This window comes from Pristiophorus japonicus, chromosome 10, assembly GCF_044704955.1.
Source record: "Pristiophorus japonicus isolate sPriJap1 chromosome 10, sPriJap1.hap1, whole genome shotgun sequence".
NCBI lineage: Eukaryota > Metazoa > Chordata > Chondrichthyes > Pristiophoridae > Pristiophorus > Pristiophorus japonicus.
Genome location: NC_091986.1, coordinates 25,799,652 through 25,820,875, shown reverse-complemented (window position 1 = coordinate 25,820,875; position 21,224 = coordinate 25,799,652).

Below are 21,224 nucleotides of genomic sequence, written 5' to 3'. Positions count from 1 at the left end.
ACCGCCAAAAAACGGGCGGAACTTGGGTTTGACCAAATTCGGACCTATAAACTCATGGAAGTTGGAGCCTTAAGTTTCCAGGAAATCCAGAATGTTCTGGCCCCAGGATTTTTTGTTGTCATAGCTAAAAGGCATTTTGAGACCGTCACCAATAGAAATCAAAACACCACTATGATTTCAGATAATTCACAATGCTTGCTTCAACCATGCATTTGAAAGAATGCAGTGTAATTTGCACAGGCCTTCGATAAAGCCAACATCATTTTTGACTCTTCCTTATTTCTGAGCTAAATCAGACAGTTCCAAATGAGTTCCTTTAACAGGCAGACCTTGAGTAATATAATTTTGATCTTACTGATATTTGCTTATGTGGGAAGTAGAGTTGAAAATAATTGATTTTTTAAAAGACTTTTTCTCAGGTTTTTTACGTAAACAAGTCTACTAGAAAAGTAGCTTTGGGTGAGCATCAGATTTTCAACGTGAGTCAAGGATTTCAGAATCTTTTAGAATGTCAGTCATGACAGATATCGATCAGTAATAGCTGTGAAGGTGACCGCACTCTTCACTCTATATGTTAATGGCTTATTTCAGGCACCTGCAAGTATCATTGCTGGCATAAGCCAGCCATATACAGTTGTATTATACAAGATGCAAATATGTTGGTTAAGATAGGATGTCAGTAAGTCTCCTTTCCCACTGCAGCAAAAGACATTACCAACATCCCTTGGGAGCACTGTATATAAGCAGGCCTCCTATGCTGTACCAACACTCTGGAGTTAGAATAAGGAGACTAAGGTCACACTTACTCATGTCTACATCAATCACATTACTTTATTATGGACGTAACAACTGGCGACGAGACAATGAACCATCATCCGAAAATGCAGAGAACTGTTGGTATCCTGGAGAAATTCTCAGAAGGGGACGATTGGAAGGCCTTCGTGGAGTGATTCGACCAATACTTCGTGGCCAACAAGCTGGAAGGGAGTATGAATGCTGCCAAACGAAGGGCGATCCTCCTCACCGTCTGCGGGGCAACAACCTATGGCCTCATGAAGAATCTTCTTGCTCCGGTGAAACCAACAACCAAATCATATGAAGAACTGTGTACACTGGTCCGGGAGCACCTAAATCTGAAGGAGAGCGTTCTGATGGCGAGGTATCGATTTTACACATGTCAACGGTCTGAAGGCCAAGAAGTGGCGAGCTACGTTGCCGAACTAAGGCGCCATGCAGGACATTGCGAATTTGATGGATTCCTGGAGCAAATGCTGAGACTTTTTTGTGCTTGGCATTGGCCATGAGGTTATCCTTTGCAAACTATTGACTGTTGAAACACCGAACCTGAGCAAAGCCATAATGATAGCCCAGGCATTTATGTCTACCAGCGATAACACCAAACAAATTTTGAAGCATAAAGATGTTTCGGCAAGTACTGTACACAAAATAACATCATTTTCAGGCAGGAATGCATATGGCAGAACGTACACGCCGGCAGTTGCATGACCTCAGATCCACCATGAAGCGTTAATGCGAGGCAGTTAACACCTTGTTGGCGCTGCGGAGGTGATCAACGAACCCATCAATGCCGCTTCAAACACTATGAGTGCAAAGGCTGTGGAACAATGGGACACATCCAGCGAATGTGCAGTATCCATGGAATTGGACACAGGTGCGAGTCAGTCCATCATGAGCAAAAAGGCCTTCGACAGGCTTGTGGTGCAACAAGGCACATAGGTCCAAACTGAGCCCCATTCACAACAAGCTGAGAACTTACACTAAAGAGCTGATTCCTGTAATTGGCAGTGCAGCAGTAAAAGTCTCCTATGATGGAGCAGTGCATGAACTACCACTATGGATTGTACCAGGAGATGGCCCCACACTGTTCGGCAGAAGCTGGTTGAGAAAAATCCGCTGGAACTGGAACGATATTCGAGCGCTTTTGTCCATTGGTGACACCTCGTGTGCCTAGGTTCTGAGCAAGTTTCCGTCGTTGTTCGAGCCAGGCATCGGAAATTTCTCTGGGGTGAAGGTGCAGATCCACTTGGTTCCCGGTACACGACCCATCCACCACAAGGCACGGGTGGTGCCATACATGATGCAAGAGAAAGTGGAGATCAAGCTGAACAGGCTGCAACGAGAGGGCATCATTGCGCCAGTGGAGTTCAACGAGTGGGCCAGTCTGATTGTTCCGGTTCTCAAGGGCGATGGCATGGTCAGAATTTGTAGGGAATATAAAGTAATGATTAACCGTTTTTCGTTGCAGGACCATTACCCGCTACCTAAGGCAGACGAAATATTTGCGACGCTAGCAGGAGGGATGATGTTCACCAAGTTGGAACTGACCTCGGCCTACATGACGCAGGAGCTGGCAGAATCTTCGACAGGCCTCACCTGCATCAACACGCACAAAGGTCTGTTCATCTACAGTAGATGCCCATTTGGGATTCGATCGGCCGCGGCTATTTTTCAAAGGAACATGGAAAGTCTGCTAAAGTCGGTTCCGCGCACCGTGGTTTTCCAGGACGACATATTGATCACAAGTCGAACACTTGCAGAACCTGGAAGAGGTTCTAAGTCGGATAGATCGTGTGGGACTCAGGTTGAAACGCTCGAAGTGTGTTTTCCCGGCCAGAGGTCGAGTTCTTAGGGAGAAGAATCGCGGCAGACAGCATCAAACCCACCAACGCCAAGACTGAGGCTATCAAGAACACGCCGAGACCACAGAACGTGATGGAGCTGCGGTCGTTCCTGGGACTCCTCAATTATTTTGGTAATTTCCTACCCAGGTTAAGCACCTTGCTAGAACCTCTACACATGTTGCTACGCAAGGGAGATGACTGGGTATGGGGGAAATCAAAAGAGACAGCTTTTGAGAAAGCCCGAAATCTGCCCTGTATGATCCTTGTAAACGTTTAGTGCTAGCTTGCGATGTGTCTTTGTACGGGGTCGGGTGTGTGTTACAACAAGCAAATGAATCGGGAACATTGCAACCGGTCGCTTGTACATCCAGGAGCTTGTCCAAGGCCGAAAGGGCCTACAGCATGATTGAAAAAGAAGCTCTGGCGTGCGTTTATGGGGTAAAAACAAATGCATCAGTATCTGTTTGGGCTTAAGTTTGAGTTAGAAACTGAACATAAGCCGCTCATATCATCATTCTCAGAGAGCAAAGGTATCAATACCAATGCCTCTGCTCGCATCCAAAAATGGGCGCTCATGCTGTCTGCATATAACTATGTAATTCGCCACAGGCCAGGCACAGAGAACTGCGCTGACACCCTCAGTCGGCTACCTTTGCCCACCACCGGGGTGGAAATGGCACAGTATGCAGACTTTCTCTTGGTGATGGATGCATCTGAAAACGAAAAGTCACCCGTTACGACCTGCCAGATCAGGACCTGGACCAGCTAGGATCCTTTACTGTCCCTTGTAAAAAAATGTGTCCTCCATGGGAGTTGGTCCAGCATCCCAGCAGAGATGCATGAAGATATCAAGCCGTTTGAGCGGCGTAAAGACGAAATGTCTATACAGGTGAACTGTCTTTTGTGGGATAATCGCGTGGTTTTGCCCAAGAAAGGCAGGGAAATGTTCATACGTGACCTACACAGTACCCACCCAGGCATAGTAATGATGAAAGCTATAGTCAGATCCCATGTGTGGTGGCCCGGCATCGACTCAGATTTGGAGTCTTGCGTGCGTCAATGCAACACTTACTCTCAACTGAGCAATGCACCCAGGGAGGCACCCCTAAGTTTGTGGTCATGGTCCTCCAAACCGTGGTCTAGGATCTGTTGTGTATGTAGGCACTCTGTTAATGACTCCACGAGGCAGGGGTATGGCACTTGAACTGTACAGACTGTAGTCCTTTATTGCAGCTCCTAGAGTGAGGACACCAAGAGGTGAGCTCCCTTTTATATTGGGTTACCTGCAGTGCAAAGGTGACCCTTAGGTCGACAGCAGCAGCACCCTCTGGTGTACCGGTAAGGCATATACAGGTCTAGTGTTACAGTACATCATTACATCATTGGCATGCATACATAACAGGATCCACATTGACTTCGCTGGCCTGTTTCTAGGCAAAATGTTCTTGGTTGTTGTGGATGCTTACTCAAAGTGGATTGAGTGTGTAATAATGTATGTAAGCATGTCCACCATCGAGAACCTACGAGTCATGTTTGCCACATATGGCCTGCCTGATGTCCTTGTCAGCGACAATGGGTCGTGCTTCACCAGCGCTGAAATAAAGGAATTCATAGAAACATAGAAAATAGGTGCAGGAGTAGGCCATTCGACCCTTCGAGCCTGCACCACCATTCAATATGATCATGGCTGATCATGCATTTCATTACCCCATTCCTGCTTTTGCTCCATACCCCTTGATCCCTTTAGCTGTGAGTGCCACATCTAACTCCCTTTTGAATATATCTAATGAACTGGCCCCAACAACTTTCTGTGGTAGAGAATTCCATATGCCCACAACTCTCTGAGTGAAGAAGTTTCTCCTCATCTCGGTCCTAAATGGCTTACCCCTTACCCTTAGACTGTGACCCTTGGTTCTGGACTTCCCCAACATCGGGAACATTCTTCCTGCATCTAACCTGTCCAATCCCATCAGAATTTTATATATTTCTATGAGATTCCCTCTCATTCTTCTAAATTCCATTGAATACAAGCCTAGTCGATCCAGTCTTTCTTCATATGTCAGTCCTGTCATCCCGGGAATCAGTCTGGTAAACCTTCGCTGCACTCTCTCAATAGCAAGAATGTCCTTCCTCAGATTAGGAGACCAAAACTGAACTCAATATTCAAGGTGTGGCCTTGCCAAGGCCCTGCTCCTATACTTGAATCCCCTCGCTATGAAGGCCAACATGCCATTTGCCTTCTTCACCGCCTGCTGCACCTGCACCTTCAATGACTGATGTAACATGAAACCAATGTCTCGTTGCACCTTCCCCCCTTACCAATCTGTTACCATTCAGATAATAATCAGCCCTCCTGTTTTTACCACCAAAATGGATAACCTCACATTTATCCACATTATACTGCATCTGCCATGTATTTGCCCACTCCCCTAACCTGTCCAAGTCACCGTGCAGTCTCTTAGCATCCTCCTCTCAGCTCACATTGCCACCCAGCTTAGTGTCATCTGCAAACTTGGAGATATTACATTCTTTCGTCTAAATCATTAATGTATATTGTAAATAGCTGGGATCCCAGCACTGAGCCCTGAGGCACCCCACTAGTCGCTGCCTGCCATTCTGAAAAGGACCCGTTTATCCCGACTCTCTGCTTCCTGTCTGCCAACCAGTTCTCTAGCCACATCAGTACATTACCCCCAATATCATGTGCTTTAATTTTGCACACCAATCTCTTGTGTGGGACCTTGTCAAAAGCCTTTTGAAAGTCCAAATACACCACATCCACTGGCTCTCCCTTGTCCACTCTACTAGTTACATCCTCAAAAAATTCTAGAAGATTTGTCAAACATGATTTTCCTTTCATAAATCCATGCTGACTTGGACCGATCCTGTCACTGCTTTCCAAATGCTATGCTATTACATCTTTAATAATTGATTCCAACATTTTCCCCACTACTGACGTTGTGGTTAACCGATCTATTATTCCCTGTTTTCTCTCCCTCCTTTTTTAAAAAGTGGGATTACATTAGCTACCCTCCAGTCCATAGGAACTGATCCAGAGTCTATAGAATGTTGGAAAATGACCACCAATGCATCCACTATTTCTAGGGCCACTTCTTAAGTACTCTGGGATGCAGACTATCAGGCCCTGGGGATTTATTGGCCTTCAATCCTGAACACAATTTCCTGACTAATAAGGATTTTGTTTAGTTCCTCCTTCTCGCTAGACCCTCATTCCCCTAGTATTTCCAAGTTATTTGTGTCTTCCTTAGTGAAGACAGAACCAAAGTAGTTGTTCAATTGGTCTGTCATTTCTTTGTTCCCCATTATGACTTCACCTAATTCTGACTGTAAGGGACCTACATTTGTCTTCACTAATCTTTTTCTCTTCACGTATCTGTAGAAGCTTTTGCAGTCAGTTTTTATGTTCCCTGCAAGTTTACACTCATATTCTTTTTTCCCCTCCTTATTAAACTTTTTGTCCTCCTCTGCTGAATTCTAAATTTCTCCCAGTCCTCAGATTTGCTGCTTCTTTTGGCCAATTTACATGCCTCTTCCTTGGATTTAACACTATCCCTAATTTCTCTTGTAAGCCACGGTTGAGCCACCTTCCCTGTTTTATTTTTACGCCAGACAGGGATGTACAATTGTTGAAGTTCATCCATGTGATCTTTAAATGTCTGCCATTGCCTATCCACCATCAACCCTTTAAGTATCATTCGCCAGTCTATTCTAGCCAATTCACATCTCATACCATCGAAGTTACCTTTCTTTAAGTTCAGTACTCTAGTCTCTGTATTAACTATTTCACTCCACTTCTTAATGAAAAATTCTACCATATTATGGTCACTCTTCCCCATGGGGCCTCGCACAACAAGATTGTTAATTAATCCTCTCTCATTGCACATCACCCAGTCTAGGATGGCTAGCTCTCTAGCTGGTTCCTCGACATATTGGTCGAGAAAACCATCCCTTATACACTCCAGGAAATCTTTCTTCACCGTATTGCTGCCAGTTTGGTTAGCCAATCAATATGTAAATTAAAGTCACCCATGATAACTGCTGTACCTTTATTGCATGCATCCATAATTTCCTGTTTGATGCCATCCCCAACCTCACTATGGCTGTTTGGTGGTCTGTACACAACTCCCAATAATGTTTTCTGCCTTTTGGTGTTCCGCAGCTGTACCCATACAGATTCCACCTCATCGATGCTAATGTCCTTCCTTAATATTGCGTTAATCTCCTCTTTAACCAACAACGCTACCCCACCTCCTTTTCCTTTCTGTCTATCTTTCATGAATATTGAATACTCTTGGATGTTGAGTTCCCAGCCTTGGTCACCCTGGAGCCATGTCTCCGTAATCATAATTACATCATATCCGTTTACTGCTATCTGCGCAGTTAATTCATTCACTTTATTACGAATGCTCCTAGCATCGAGACACAGAGCCTTCAGGCTTGTCTTTTTAACACTCTTTATCCTTTTAGAATTATGCTGTAATGTGGCCCTTTTTGATCTTTGTCTTTGCTTTTTCTGCCCTCCATTTTACTTTTCTCCTTTTTACCTTTTGCTTCTGACCTCATTTTACTTCCCTCTGTTTCCCTGCATAGGTTCCCATCCCCCTGTCCTATTAGTTTAAATCCTCCCCAACAGCACTAGCAAACAATCACCCTAGGACATCGGTTCCAGTCCTGCTCAGGTGCAGACTGTCCGGTTTGTACTGGTCCCACCTCCCCCAGAACCGGTTCCAATGTCCCAGGAATTTGAATCCCTCCCTCTTGCACCATTCCTCAAGCCACGTATTCATCTTAGCTATCCTGCTATTTCTACACTGACTAGCACGTGGCACTGGTAGCAATCCTGAAATTACTACCTTTGAGGTCCTACTTTTTAATTTAACTCCTAGCTCCCTAAATTCAGCTTGCAGGAATTCATCCCGCTTTTTACCTATATCGTTGGTACCTATATGCACCACAATATCTGGCTGTTCGCCTTCCCCCTCCAGAATGTCCTGAAACCGCTCCAAGACATCCTTGACCCTTGCACCAGGGAGGCAACATATCAACCTGGAGTCTCGTTTGCGGCTGCAGAAACGTCTATCTATTCTCCTTACAATTGAATCCCCTATCACTTTAGCTCTCCCACTCTTTTTCCTGCCCTCCTGCGCAGCAGAGCCACCAATGGTGCCATGAACTTGGCTGCTGCTGCCCTCCCCTGATGAGCCATCTCCCCCAACGGTATCCAAAGCTGTGTATCTGTTTTGGAGGGAGAAGACCACAGGGGAGTCCTGCACTACCTTCCTACTACTGCTCTTCCTGATGGTCACCCATTCCCTATCTGCCTGAGTAACCTTTACCTGCGGTGTGACCAACTCACTAATCGTGCTATCCACGACATCCTCAGCATCGCGGATGCTCCAGAGTGAGTCCATGCGCAGCTCCAGTTCCGCAATGTGGTTTGTCAGGATCTGCAGCTGGACACACTTCCCGCACACATAGTAGTCAGGGACATTGGTAGTGTCCCTGATTTCCCACATAGCACAGGAGGAGCATGGCACCGCGCTGTGCTCAACTGTCATGATTTAACTCTTAAATTACTTAATTTGCTTAATTTGGCAACAATGAGAAAGGTTTCCTTCTGATAAGTAAAGAAAAAAGAAAAACTACTCATCAATCAGCCAGCCAATCACTTACGCTCTTGGCTGTGACATCACACTTCGATTACTTTTTACTTCTTTGTTTACTTCCTGCCTCTGCTATGGGATCAAGCACGTCACATCTGCCCCGTTCAAGCCCACATCCAACGGCCAGGCAGAATGGGCAGTCCAAACCATCAAGCAAAGCTTGAAATGCGTGTCGGAAGGCTCCCTGCAGACCTGCCTGTCCCGAGTCCTGCTCAGCTACTGCACCAGACCCCACTCGCTCACCGGGGTTCCCCCAACCGAACTGCTCAAGAAAAGGGCACTCAAAACAAGGCTCTCTTGTCCACCCTGATCTCCATGATCACGTGGAGGGCAGGCGGCATCAACAAAGCATGTACCATGATCGCACAAATTTGTCAAGCGATATTGAAGTCAATGACCCTGTATTTGTACTCAACTATGGACATGGTCCCAAATGGCTTGCTGGTACTGTCATAGCCAAAGAAGGGAGTAGTATGTTTTAGGTCAAACTTGCAAATGGATTAACTTGCAGAAAGCATTTGGACCAAACCAAACTGCAATTCACAGACTGCTACGATCAACCTGAAGAGGCCACCACCAACTTCGAACCTCCGACACACAAATGGCAACCGACGTCACGGTTGACCACGAAGCTGAACTCATCATTCCCAGCAGCCCGGCAAGGCCAGCTGCGCAGCAGCCCAGCGAATAACCAACCAACTCACCTGCACCTGCATTTGTACTGAGACGATCAACTAGAGAGCGAAAAGCCCCAGTTCGTCTCACCCTGTAAATAAATGTACTATTGACTTTGGGAGGGAGTGATGTTATGTATGCAACCCTATGTAACCAGAATTCTACCACCACCAGAGGGCATATCTGTTGGAGTCCCAAGAGATCCCAGCATCCCTTGGGAGCACTGTATATAAGCAGGCCTCCCATGCTGTACCAACACTCTGGAGTTAGAATAAAGAGACTAAGGTCACATTTACTCACGTCGACAGTACTCAATCACATTACTTTATTATGGACGTAACAGTAATGCCATTGAATATCAAGGAGAAGTGATTTGACTCTCGCTTGTTGGAGATGGTCATTGCCTGGTACTTGTGTGGCACGAATGTTACTTGTCACTTATCAGCTGAAAGAAAGACTGGTATTAGAGTTTCATATATATATTCAATTTGTAGTCATTGACCAAACTAATCTTACCCATGATTCTCTGTGGGCATGGGAATGTAAGAAACTCCTCAAATGCAAAAAGCAGTTTTGACTTGGCTCAGATAACAAGCAGTCACAGGCTGCTAGTGAAGGTCAAATGATTAAATAACATGCAGAGTAGAATCATAGAAATTATAGTTCATTTAACAAAACTAATTACAAAGATATTTGAACTATAGTTAGTATAAAGAAACATAAAATAAGGCAGATCATTGGAGTTAAGGTACCCATCTGAGAGATCAAAGTCTGGGCACCATGCAAGACTAGAGACAATTTGAAATGGGCCCTTGGCACCAGACCAGGCACTGCTTGTTGGGAATAAAAAAGATAAGGCGAATTCCGGTAATTTTTTGTTTCAATCATTTTTATTTGAACTTCTTTGACCCTCCATAGGCCCGACACCATCCTGGGTGGCCCTTCGACAGCAAGAGCCTTTGCCGCTGAAATTGGGAGCTCCCGCCCACTCCTGCCCAGTTTGACGGCTTACGTCACTTGTTTGCCGCCGGCCCAACGTTCAAATTATTTTTCATCAATTTCCCACCCAAAATGCCGCCTGGTCTCTCGGCGGCCATTGGCGGTCTTTTGGGCAGCAGTTGGGCGGGACTTGGCCTTCACCAAATTCAGCCCCCATATATGGATACTGACCAAACGAACCTTTGATAAGAAATTGGTTAAAACATTGATACTCAAAGAATACCTTCGCACAGAAACTGCTGGAATAGCAAGGAACAGATTAAAGATGACATTACCTGTGTCCGGAAGTTTCCAGAGACCGAGGACTGCGAGCTTTTGTTCAGTTATCGCCTTTTGTTAAGTATACTACTGTTGTAAGCTTAATAAATCTTGATCCATTGCACAAAACATACTGACTGCTGCCTATTGGTGTTGTCTTGTCCAAGAACCCTTAAAAGTTCTACACAGCCTAAGCCTGAACGCCATCCAGGTCTTGCTGCATGTAGGCATGGACTGCTTCATTTTCTGCGAATGGAACTGAACACTGTGCAATCATCAGCGAACATCCCTATTTCTGACCTTATGATGGAGGGAAGGTCATTGATGAAGCAGCTCAAGATGGTTGGGCCTAGGACACTGCCCTGAGGAACTCCTGCAGCAATGTCCTGAGGCTGGGATGATTGACCTCCAACAATCACAACCATCTTCCTTTGTGCTAGGAATGACTCCAGCCAATGGAGAGCTTTCCCCATGATTCCCAGTGACTTCAATTTTACTAGGGCTCCTTGATGTCACACTTGGTCAAATGCTGACTTGATATCAAGGGCAGTTACTGTCACCCCACCTCTGGAATTCAGCACTTTCGTCCATGTTTGGACCAAGGCTGTAATGAGATCAGGAGCCAAGTGGTCCTGGCGGAACCCAAACTGAGCATCGGTGAGCAAGTTATTGGTGAGTAAGTGCCACTTGATAACACTGTCGACAACACCTTCCATCACTTTGCTGATGATTGAGAGGAGACTGATGGGACAGTAATTGGCCTGGTTGGATTTGTCCTGCTTTTTCTGGACAGGACATACCTGGGCAGTTTTCCACATTGTTGGATAGATATCAGTGTTGTAGCTGTACTGGAACAGCTTGACTAGAGGCATGGCTAGTTCTGGAGCACAAGTCTTCAGCATGACAGCCAGGATGTTGTCGGGGCCCAGAGCCTTTGCTGTATCTAGTGCACTCAGTCGCTTCTTGATATCATGTGGAGTGAATCGAATTGGCTAAAGACTGGCTTCTGTGATGGTGTTGCTTCTGGCATACTCTTCTGCACTCCTCATTGAACCAGAGTTGGTCCCTTGGCTTGATGGTCATGGTAGAGTGGTTACAGATTGTGGTGGAATACAAATCTGCTGCTGCTGATGGCCCACAGCACCTCATGGATGCTCAGTTTTGAGCTGCTGGAGCTGTTCTGAACCTATCCCATTTAGCACGGTGGTCGTGCCACACAACACAGTGGAGGGTGTCTTCAGTGTCAAGACGGAACTTCGCCTCCACAATGACATATTTCAGCAGGGCACACATTCAAACTGCAGTTTGCAATTCAAAACCTTGCTATACATAAAACCTTTGCAGCACACATAGCTGATTCACGTTTACTTAATGATGCACAGAATGGTCTGAAAGATGGGCACATCTGGTGCTACCTCCTCAAGCTCACTGATTAAATCCTCTGAGATAGGTACCTGACTAGCTAACTCTATTGTACGTGAGTGAGAGAGACAGAGACAGTGACACACATGAAGGAAGGTGTGTGCTGTCTTGTACTATACCTCTGGCAGATTGGTCGCACTGCTCTCCCAGGCTTACAAAGACAGAAAGGGAACAATGGCTAGAAAGAAACACCTTTAAACAGAGTGAGCTTTGCAAGATTATATATTATACAAATTTTGGTTCTACCTCAATTTATAGTTGTGTTATTTTCCTAATGAACTGAGGAAACAAAGCCATACTTAAAAACAGAACAATATTTTAAATACATTCTATGGAAAAATAATTGTAGGCAGTAATATTTCGGTAATATTTAGAGATATTAATTTTATATTTAAAGATATAATTTATTGTCGATGGAAAACATATGCCGTATATATTCAATAATCTGCACCTTTTTACAGTGAGAATAAGACACCAAGTCAAGATGACATGGAACTTTATACTCAAATAAGGGGAGTGTGTTAAAAATTAGATGTAATTATTACACACTACTTCAATTTAGCAGGGTACATTGGAAAGTTTATCCCAGAAGTAAAAGAAATGGAAAACGATTTTGGATACCAGGTTGTTACCAATATCAAGTGGTTAGGAGACCCACCTGGAAAGAGTGTTACTGAACCTGGTACATTGTAGCAATGAAAGTAAGGTAAAGGAGGTTACAATCAGAGAGCACTGTTGCACTTTTCAGTCTTTTTTGCTTTCTTACTGCAGATATTTTGGCTTCTGAATTGTAGATCACTTGCACAGATGAGTCTCATTTCCCTATAGTCTCGGTGCCCTTGCTATCTCAGTAGCTTTCTGGTAGCTCGACCAGGTTAACAAACTGAAAACCTTCCTGTATGTTGTTTTATATAGTAGGTCTATTTACTGCCTTCAAAGGAATTTTCTATCCTCTTTGAAAAGCAGCAGAGCATCACAAAGTTTTAAACTTAAATAACAAGTGAATCTACTGAACAAAAAGAAGGACTTGGATTTATATAACGCCTTTCACCACCTCCATGTGGGTCCCCTAACTTCTTGGTATGAGTAACAGTCTGGTATCTTGTCCAAAGTGTTTTACAGTTAATTAAGTAATTTTGAAGCATTGTATCGAGAAAACAAAAGATGACTAAGCAAATATTTAACAGTAACATAATACATAAATATATTTACAGGCCGTTAATTTAAAAAAAAAATTAATTCATAGGGTGTGGGCGTCACTGGCAAGGCCAGCATTTATTGCCCATCCCTAATTGTCCTCGAGAAGATGTTGGTGAGCCGCCTTATACCACCGAGTGGCTTGCTAGACCGATTTCAGAGGGTAGTTAAGAGTCAACCACTTTGCTGTGGGAGTCATATATAGGCCAGACCAGGTAAGGATGGCAGGTTTTCTTCTTAGTGAACCAGATAGGTTTTTACAACAATCTGACAGTTAAATGGTCACCATTACTGATACTAGCTTTTTATTCCAGATTTATTTAACTAAATTTAAATTCCCCAGCAGCTGTGGTGGAACTTGAACCCTTGACCCCAGATCATTAAGTCCAGGCACTCTTGGATTGCTAGTCCAGTAACATTGCCACTGTGCTATCGTACCCAATAAATCTTGCAGCAGCATCTGATTTCCCATTCTCCAACCAAGCTCTCAATGACAGTTGTTTTTAATGTCGGGAACTTGCCTAACATGTGTGGGGCCATGGCCAAGTCTAGCGAGTACACTTCTCTATTGATTGAAAAAGCTAGGATCTTGAAAACAAATCTCAAACTAGCAGAGAGGCTAGGAATCTAGTCTAGCATTAGGGGCTCTTGCAAAGACCGAACACCACATTCATTGTAAAAGTTGACTTGCTGTGACCCATCATCCAATAAAGATAGGTCCATACAACATATGAAAAAAGCAAAAATAAATCTATTTTAATTTTCGCCACTGTATATTAGCTGAAGCATATTAGAGGTTCTATATACATCTTTAAAATAAAGACAAAAATCACTGAAAGTGCTATTATCATGAAATTCATGACTTTAGGAGAGAAAAGGTCACTCATACAATTGCGCAATAGACTTGTATAATCAATGATAGCCCTTGTCTTTTGAAGTGGCCCAATAGTCCAATAGACTATGAAAGCGAGTGCAGCACTGAAATGATTTTGATTATTTTTCATTTGAAAGAGAAGGATATCCTAACTATATTTAGCACATTTTAATGACACCTCATTGTGCAAATTTGTTTGATTACAATTGCTTCAATTATGCATGTTTTCTTTTTCTTTTCACAAAGCATTCATCATATTGCTCCAAATGTTGAGGCATTGTTGCCTTTGACTTTCATTTCAGTTCATTTCCATTCCTCCGTCGGGGTCAATGAGCTGCATTACTTTTCATTGTGGTAATTTGGGAACTGGCTGATGCAGCTGCAGTGGGAAAGTAGCACAATTGTTCAGGACCTGAACACTGGCTAATGCAGGTTCACTTCATCGAAAACAAACCTGGACACTGGGTGATTTACAGTACAAACCAATTTAACCATGACTTCCTAAAAACTGTGCATGCATCTTCCTCCCAGTTAAACTTAGGAGTGGAATAACACAATAATAAAAATACATGTAAAGTGGAAGTGTAAATAATGGACTTTGCAATTCTGCATTTTGCACATAAATTGAATGCTTGGTCTCCATAGAAGGCAATTGATGCATTTTAAAAGGAAATGAAACCCTGTTTTAAATATATAAATATAGATATGAATCTTGGGCAGCGGGATTGGAAATAAATATCGCTGATAATAACTGCAGTCATTGGTGACAGGTAAGGTAATAGCAATGGTCTCAGGAGTCACTGACTGACAATGAAGCTATCTTTCTGATGCTGATGAACGCAACTCCATCAGAAGCATCCATTTCCTTAGTGCTCCAAATTACAGTAGTGGTTCTATCCACAAGAGGAATCCTACCGAGTCCAAAATCTACTGATATCAGTGGCTGTGATGGCAACCTTTTGGAAAGTGTGGCACATATAGCAGATGGCTAGATGGTGTGTGGAGTAATCAGAAAACAATAGGCTTGGTTTTGCTTCCATGAGGAGTGTTTAAGATTACTGCAGGTGTTACATGGAATCACAGAGAGCTGTATGGTTCAGGGGAAACCCACTTACATTCATAGAATCATAGAAATTTATGGCTCAGAAGGAGGCCATTTGGTCTATGCCGACCGGAAAAGCAATCCAGCCTAATCCCACTTTCCAGCTCTTTGTCTGTAGTCCTGTAGGTTACAGCACTTCAGATGCATAGCTAAGTACTTTTTAAATGTGATGAGGGTTTCTGCCTCTACCACCTTTTCAGGCAGTGAGTTCCAGACTCCCACCAGCCTCTGGGTGAAAAAAGTTCACCTTGTCTCCTCTCTAAACCTCCCCCCAATTACTTTAAATCTATGCCCCCTGGTTATTGACCCCTCTGCTAAGGAGAATATGTCCTTCCTACCCACTCTATCTAGGTCCCTCATAACTTTATACACCTCAATCAAGTCTCCCCTCAGCCTCCTCTGATCCACAGAAAACAACCCCAGCCTATCCAATCTTTCCTCATAGCTAAAATTCTCAAGTCCTGGCAACATCCTCATAAATCTTCTCTGTACCCTTTCGAGTGCAATCACATGTTTCCTGCAATGTGATGACCAGAACTGTACACAGTACTCTATCTGTGGCCTAACTAGTGTTTTATACAGTTCAAGCATATATTCTGATATTCTATGCCTCGGCTAATAAAGAAAAGTATCCCATATGCCTTCTTAACCACCTTAACTTTGGAATTCTCTACCCCAGAGATATAGTAAATATATTTAAGGTGGAGATAGACAGATTTTTGAATGATAGGGAAGTCAAGGGTTATGGGGAGCAGACAGGAAAGTGGAGTTGAGACCAGAATCGTATCAGCCATGATCTTATTGAGTGGCAGAGCAGGCCCGAGAGGCCAAATGGCCTACTCCTGCTCTTATTTCTTATGTTCTTATGTACCAATACAGATTAAACTAGTGACATGTAAAGCATTTCAGTACAATTCTATTTCAAAAGGGCTTCCTACAACCCATGTGCAAGATGCAGTTCAAAACTATGAGGTGGATGTAAAGCAAAAAAAGTAAAGTGGCTACAAGGAGGGCTTTCCAGGTACCCCTGACCTCTCACTGATTACCCTAGAATCTGAATTAAGCAGTTGGTGGTGCATAAGCCTGCCATGACACACTGTCTAGAACATCAAGGTAGCTTGCATGGTGCAAACAGCCTTGTGTAAGTCCTCCCACCATGCTGAAACTAGATGTCCATTGTATAGTGAAGACACTTGGAAAGAGAGCCACTGGAAGGCATTGCCTGGAGGCTGGTTAAGAGAACACGTTCATAAATCTAGGGCTCGGTGCTTAGCCTGATTGAGTTGCATAGAAAACATAGAAACATAGAAAATAGGTGCAGGAGTAGGCCATTCGGCCCTTCGAGCCTGCACCGCCATTCAATGACTTCATGGCTGAACATGCAACTTCAGTACCCCATTCCTGCTTTCTCGCCATACCCCTTGATCCACCTAGTAGTAAGGACTTCATCTAGCTCCTTTTTGAATATATTTAGTGAATTGGCCTCAACAACTTTCTGTGGCAGAGAATTCCACAGGTTCACCATTCTCTGGGTGAAGAAGTTTCTCCTCATCTCGGTCCTAAATGGCTTACCACTTATCCTTAGACTTATCCTGTGACCCCTGGTTCTGGACTTCCCCAACATTGGGAACATTCTTCCTGCATTTAACCTGTCGAAACCCATCAGAATTTTAAACATTTCTATGAGGTCCCCTCTCATTCTTCTGAACTCCAGTGAATACAAGCCCAGTTGATCCAGTCTTTCTTGATAGGTCAGTCCCGCCATCCCGGGAATCAGTCTGGTGAACCAACGCTGCACTCCCTCAATAGCAAGAATGTCCTTCCTCAGGTTAGGAGACCAAAACTGTACACAATACTCCAGGTGTGGCCTCACCAAGGCCCTGTACAACTGTAGCAACACCTCCCTGCCCCTGTACTCAAATCCCCTCGCTATGAAGGCCAACATGCCATTTGCTTTCTTAACCGCCTGCTGAACCTGCATGCCAACCTTCAATGACTGATGTACGATGACACCCAGGTCTCGTTGCATCTCCCCTTTTCCTAATCTGTCACCATTCAGATAATAGTCTGTCTCTCTGTTTTTACCACCAAAGTGGATAACCTCACATTTATCCACATTATACTTCATCTGCCATGCATTTGCCCACTCACCTAACCTATCCAAGTCGCTCTGCAGCCTCATAGCATCCTCCTCGCAGCTCACACTGCCACCCAACTTAGGGTCATCCGCAAATTTGGAGATACTACATTTAATCCCCTCGTCTAAATCATTAATGTACAGTGTAAACAGCTGGGGCCTCAGCACAGAACCTTGCGGTACCCCACTAGTCACTGCCTGCCATTCTGAAAAGTACCCATTTACTCCTACTCTTTGCTTCCTGTCTGACAACCAGTTCTCAATCCATGTCAGCACACTACCCCCAATCCCATGTGCTTTAACTTTGCACATTAATCTCTTGTGTGGGACCTTGTCGAAAGTCTTCTGAAAGTCCAAATATACCACATCAACTGGTTCTCCCTTGTCCACTCTACTGGAAACATCCTCAAAAAATTCCAGAAGATTTGTCAAGCATGATTTCCCTTTCACAAATCCATGCTGACTTGGACCTATCATGTCACCTCTTTCCAAATGCGCGGCTATGACATCCTTAATAATTGATTCCATCATTTTACCCACTACTGATGTCAGACTAACCGGTCTATAATTCCCTGTTTTCTCTCTCCCTCCTTTTTTTAAAAGTGGGGTTACCTTGGCTACCCTCCACTCAATAGGAACTGATCCAGAGTCAATGGAATGTTGGAAAATGACTGTCAATGCATCCGCTATTTCCAAGGCCACCTCCTTAAGTACTCTGGGATGCAGTCCATCAGGCCCTGGGGATTTATCGGACTTCAATCCCATCAATTTCCCCAACACAATTTCCCAACTAATAAGGATTTCCTTCAGTTCTTCCTCCTTACTGGACCCTCTGACCCCTTTTATATCCGGAAGGTTGTTTGTGTCCTCCTTAGTGAATACCGAACCAAAGTACTTGTTCAATTGGTCCGCCATTTCTTTGTTCCCCGTTATGACTTCCCCTGATTCTGACTGCAGGGGACCTACGTTTGACTTTACTAACCTTTTTCTCTTTACATATCTATCGAAACTTTTGCAATCCGTCTTAATGTTCCCTGCAAGCTTCTTCTCGTACTCCATTTTCCCTGCCCTAATCAAACCCTTTGTCCTCCTCTGCCGAGTTCTAAATTTCTCCCAGTCCCCGGGTTCGCTGCTATTTCTGGCCAATTTGTATGCCACTTCCTTGGCTTTAATACTATCCCTGATTTCCCTTGATAGCCACGGTTGAGCCACCTTCCCTTTTTTATTTTTACGCCAGACAGGAATGTACAATTGTTGTAGTTCATCCATGCGGTCTCTAAATGTCTGCCATTGCCCATCCACAGTCAACCCCTTAAGTATCATTCACCAATCTATTCTAGCCAATTCATGCCTCATACCTTCAAAGTTACCCTTCTTTAAGTTCTGGACCATGGTCTCTGAATTAACTGTTTCATTCTCCATCCTAATGCAGAATTCCACCATATTATGATCACTCTTCCCCAAGGGGCCTCGCACAACGAGATTGCTAATTAATCCTCTCTCATTACACAACACCCAGTCTAAGATGGCTTCCCCCCCTAGTTGGTTCCTCGACATATTGGTGTAGAAAACCATCCCTTATGCACTCCAGGAAATCCTCCTCCACAGTATTGCTTCCAGTTTGGTTAGCCCAATCTATGTGCGTATTAAAGTCACCCATTATAACTGCTGCACCTTTATTGCATGCACCCCTAATTTCCTGTTTGATGTCCTCCCCAACATCACTACTACTGTTTGGAGGTCTGTACACAACTCCCACTAACATTTTTTGCCCTTTGGTGTTCTGCAGCTCTACCCATATAGATTCCACATCATCCAAGCTAATGTCCTTCCTAACTATTGCATTAATCTCCTCTTTAACCAGCAATGCTACCCCACCTCCTTTTCCTTTTATTCTATCCTTCCTGAATGTTGAATACCCCTGGATGTTGAATTCCCAGCCCTGATCATCCTGGAGCCACGTCTCTGTAATCCCAATCACATCATATTTGTTAACATCTATTTGCACAGTTAATTCATCCACCTTATTACAGATACTCCTTGCATTAAGACACAAAGCCTTCAGGCTTGTTTTTTTTAACACCCTTTGTCCTTCTAGAATTTTGCTGTACAGTGGCCCTTTTTGTTCTTTGCCTTGGGTTTCTCTGCCCTCCACTTTTCCTCATCTCCTTTTTGTCTTTTGCTTTTGTCTCCTTTTTGTTTCCCTCTGTCTCCCTGCATTGGTTCCCATCCCCCTGCCATATTAGTTTAACTCCTCCCCAACAGCACTAGCAAACACTCCCCCTAGGACATTGGTTCCGGTCCTGCCTAGGTGCAGACCGTCCGGTTTGTACTGGTCCCACCTCCCCCAGAACTGGTTCCAATGCCCCAGGAATTTGAATCCCTCCCTGCTGCACCACTGCTCAAGCCACGAATTCATCTGCGCTATCCTGTGATTCCTACTCTGACTAGCACGTGGCACTGGTAGCAATCCCGAGATTACTACTTTTGAGGTCCTACTTTTTAATTTAGCTCCTAGCTCCTTAAATTCTTTTCGTAGGACCTCATCCATTTTTTCACCTATGTTGTTGGTACCAATGTGCACCACGACAACTGGCTATTCTCCCTCCCTTTTTAGCATGTCCTGCACCCGCTCCGAGACATCCTTGACCCTTGCACCAGGGAGGCAACATACCATCCTAGAGTCTCGGTTGCGGCCGCAGAATCATCTATCTATTCCCCTTACAATTGAATCCCCTATCACTATCGCTCTCCCACTCTTTTTCCTGCCCTCCTGTGCAACAGAGCCAGCCACGGTGCCATGAACTTGGCTGCTGCTGCCCTCCTCTGATGAGTCATCCCCCCCAACAGTACTCAAAGCAGTGCATCTGTTTTGCAGGGGGATGACCACAGTGGACCCCTGCACTACCTTCCTTGCACTGCTCTTCCTGCTGGTCTTCCATTCCCTATCTGGCTGTGGACCCTTTACCTGCGGTACGACCAACTCGCTACACGTGCTACTCACGTCATTCTCAGCATTGTGGATGCTCCAGAGTGAATCCACCCTCAGCTCCAACTCCGCAACGCGGTCCGTCAGGAGCTGGAGGCGGATACACTTCCCGCACACGTAGTCGTCAGGAACACTGGAGTCGTCCCTGAGTTCCCACATGGTACAAAAGGAGCATAACACATGACCGAGCTGTCCTACCATGACTTAACCCTTAGATAGGCAACAACAATGCTAAAGTTTACTCACTGTTATAGAAGAGAAAAAAGAAAAACTACTCACCAATCACCAGCCAATCACTTACCCCCTTGGTTGTGACGTCACCTTTCTGTTTCTTTCCACTTCTTTTTTGCCTTCTCCCTGTAGCTGCACCGGCTCGCCTCTCCACGCACCTCCTCGATGCTGCTCCCGACTGCCGCCGCGTTGGGCCTTTATAGGCCTCTCGCCGACCCCGGAACTCACGCCTCTCCACGCACCTCCTCGACACTGCAGATAGGCAAGCAGTTGGTACTTAAGCTTGGTATCTCTGAAAGATCAACCACCATGTGATGAGGTAAGCTACGTAGCTCATGATGAGTTAACCAGTACTGTGGTAATGCAGTCACATGGTTTATGGTGCATTCTGATACTCACTATACTACTGTCCACTAACAAGGCTCAAACCCACAGTTGTCTAACTAGTGATGATCAAACTTGGGGAGGAGGAAAGTAAGCCTCTTTGGGGTTCATGTAGCTACCAATGACATGCATGGTGATCGAAGGTCAGTACCAAGTCAACTCTCTGTCATGGCCTCGGGATTGCAAAGCCTGAACCAGGCAGGCTAACAGTGCCATAGGGCACTTTTGATAATTGACTAACCTGTGCGGCTCCCTAATGGAACCTGGAGGGGTAAACAAGATTCTTCCTATTCAGCACCAGATAACCCTACAAGCCAATGCCCTAACTGCTAAGGGGTTCTAACTGGACAAGCAGTGGAAAGCTTATCAGTGCTCTAGCATTGCAGGATTTTAGCTGGTTAAAATACACCAGTGCGCATGTGGACACTTGGTATTCCCCAGGCTTCATAGACTTCGGTCATTTGAAATTCTTTTCAAGCAAACAGAAACTTTACCTGCGTAGAGTTCTCATTAATTTGATTAGGAGACTCTCAAACTTGGTAATGGGTTTCCGTGCACATCGGACACTATGCTGATGAGAAAAATAATCAGACCGCAGTAAAATTTTTCTGCCTCAACTTTGTGAGCAAT